General features: G+C 45.7%; 1 pseudogene; it reads right to left on the bottom strand.

Moving 5' to 3' along the window:
* Nucleotides 1-317: 317 nt before the first annotated feature.
* Nucleotides 318-435, bottom strand: LOC126189208 (5S ribosomal RNA; annotated as a pseudogene).
* Between the last annotated feature and the right edge of the window lie 2,249 nt (nucleotides 436-2,684).

Raw genomic sequence — 2,684 nt, 5'->3', positions numbered from 1 at the left:
TTCCCCTTTTTCTTAAAGGCAATAATCAATAATATGAAAGTGATTTACAAGGCACACCAGTTCGTTACGAACCCAAATAACACAAGGAGCACAACAAGTTAATTAATGCAATTGATTTCCAAGCAATTAAAAATCCCCTTTTTTTACATAAATATATAATAAAAAAATTAAAAAAACATTCCGTCTACAGGTCACAAGTGACCTTCGGGACCATCCTACACTCCCGGTCGCTATGATGGTATTCTTGATCGAAGCCGCTACTATTCGGTCGAGTAGCTCCTCAGTTGGCATCACGAGGCTGAGTGCACCCCGAAAAATGGCAACAGCGCATGGCAGCCTGGATGGTCACCCATCCAAGTGCCGGCCACGCCCGACAGCGCTTAACTTCCGTGATCTCACGGGAACCGGTGTATCCACTGTGGCAAGGCCGTTGCCCACATACATATATAATAGGTTCAATAACTACCAAACGGGGAGTGACGTCAGGCTGCCCTGGGCAAAAGGTGACTTAACTTAAAATGTCGGAAACAGCAGACCAGCCGTCCAAAACAACACCTAAACGCCGGGGCCCAACCGGGAGACACTTCCCATTAGACGACACGACACAGATTCTGTGCACCGAAGCAGAATGTGACGCCGCTCCCACACACCCCAACTTGCAGAAAACTGGAACAAAAACAGACCGCAGATAACACGGCAAACACCAAGCAAACATCACTTAATATAAGTTAAGAACCAATAAATAATAATATAATTTTAAAAAACCAATAAATGCTTTCAATAAAACTACTTAAATTTTGCAGCAATATCAGTCCTGCAAACATTTAAACTAAGACTTGTACACAAATGCAATGTTATAAAACAGTATCAGATTTTAAGGCCGACAATGTGTACAAAGATGAAATGGAATAAATTTCAAGATAATATTACGTTATTCAAATGCACAACACCCCAAACTAGGTTTGGTGCACTTTAATTTCCTTGCATAGGTCTGCAATGTAACTGCCAATTGTGTAAGCTTGGTATGCAGAAAATTACAACTAGACTATGACCTAATATCTTCAATACCTTACAGTTACTAGATCTTTTGGGGACGCTGATTTCCTTAAAGCAAGTAGTGACTGCTGGTCTCCATGCGATCACACACCTTGCCGGCTGCTCTTACTTTAACAACACATACATTAAGGCAACCAATCAACCAACAAGTGTCAGTCGCTACAAGGCAAATGGTTCCACGAAACGAAGGCACCAAAACGACTTACACCCACGATGGAGAGCGTTGTTAGAGATGGTCTCGAGGAAATGGTCTCTCCGAGAAAACAGGCACCAAAGCAATGCGACGAGCAGCGCCGGGAGTTGACATCAGGCAGGTGCACCACAAACTCGCGACCGTCCTGCAAGGCAGACCGGCCGCGCCGCTGCTGGGCGAGCCCGTGCGTTTTGCTCCTTCGTCCACTCAGGCACGTCCTAGCGCCTCGTAGCCAGTGCGACGACCACGACCGCAAATCTCGCCGCCAGATCACAGCAGGGGCAAAGATCGTAGTACCGCCGGGTGGTCGATAGTCGTGCCAAAGAGCTGGTGTGCCAGAAAAGGCGCACCACGGTTCACTCAACACGTCGCTCGTAACGGAACTAATTCGATAGATGTAACAGCAATATCCGGAGTACCAAAGGGAAGTGTGATAGGGCCTTTGCTGTCTACTATATACAGGGTGAGTCACCTAACGTTACCGATGGATATATTTCGTAAACCACATCAAATACTGACGAACCGATTCCACAGACCGAACGCGAGGAGAGGGGCTAGTGTAATTGTTTAATACAAACCATACAAAAATTCACGGAAGTATGTTTTTTAACACAAACCTACGTTTTTTTTTAAATGGAATCACGTTAGTTTTGTTAGCACATCTGAACATATAAACAAATACGTAATCAGTTCCGTTTGTTGCATTGTAAAATGTTAATTACATCCGGAGATATTGTAACCTAAAGTTGACGCTTGAGTTCCACTCCTCCGCTGTTCGATCGTGTGTATCGGAGAGCACCGAATTACATAGGGATCCAAAGGGAACGGTAATGGACCTTAGGTACAGAACAGACTGGAACAGCACATTACGTCCACATGCTAACACCTTTTTATTGGTCTTTTTCACTGACGCACATGTACATTACCATGAGGGGTGAGGTACACGTACACACGTGGTTTCCGTTTTCAATTACGGAGTGGAATAGAGTGTGTCCCGACATGTCAGGCCGATAGATGTTCAATGTGGTGGCCATCATTTGCTGCACACAATTGCAATCTCTGGCGTAATGAATGTCGTACACCCCGCAGTACATCTGGTGTAATGTCGCCGCAGGCTGCCACAATACGTTGTTTCACGTCCTCTGGGGTTGTAGGCACATCACGGTACACATTCTCCTTTAATGTACCCCACAGAAAGAAGTCCAGAGGTGTAAGATCAGGAGAACGGGCTGGCCAATTTATGCGTCCTCCACGTCCTATGAAACGCCCGTCGAACATCCTGTCAAGGGTCAGCCAAGTGTTCATTGCGGAATGTGCAGGTGCACCGTCATGCTGATACCACATACGTCGACGCGTTACCAGTGGGACATTTTTTAGCAACGTTGGCAGATCATTCTGTAGAAACGCGATGTATGTTGCAGCTGTTTGGGCCCCT

Source organism: Schistocerca cancellata, chromosome 5, assembly GCF_023864275.1.
Source record: "Schistocerca cancellata isolate TAMUIC-IGC-003103 chromosome 5, iqSchCanc2.1, whole genome shotgun sequence".
Classification (NCBI taxonomy): domain Eukaryota; kingdom Metazoa; phylum Arthropoda; class Insecta; order Orthoptera; family Acrididae; genus Schistocerca; species Schistocerca cancellata.
The sequence above is the reverse complement of the archived record's forward strand: the minus strand, read 5'-3'. Positions and strand labels throughout refer to the sequence as shown.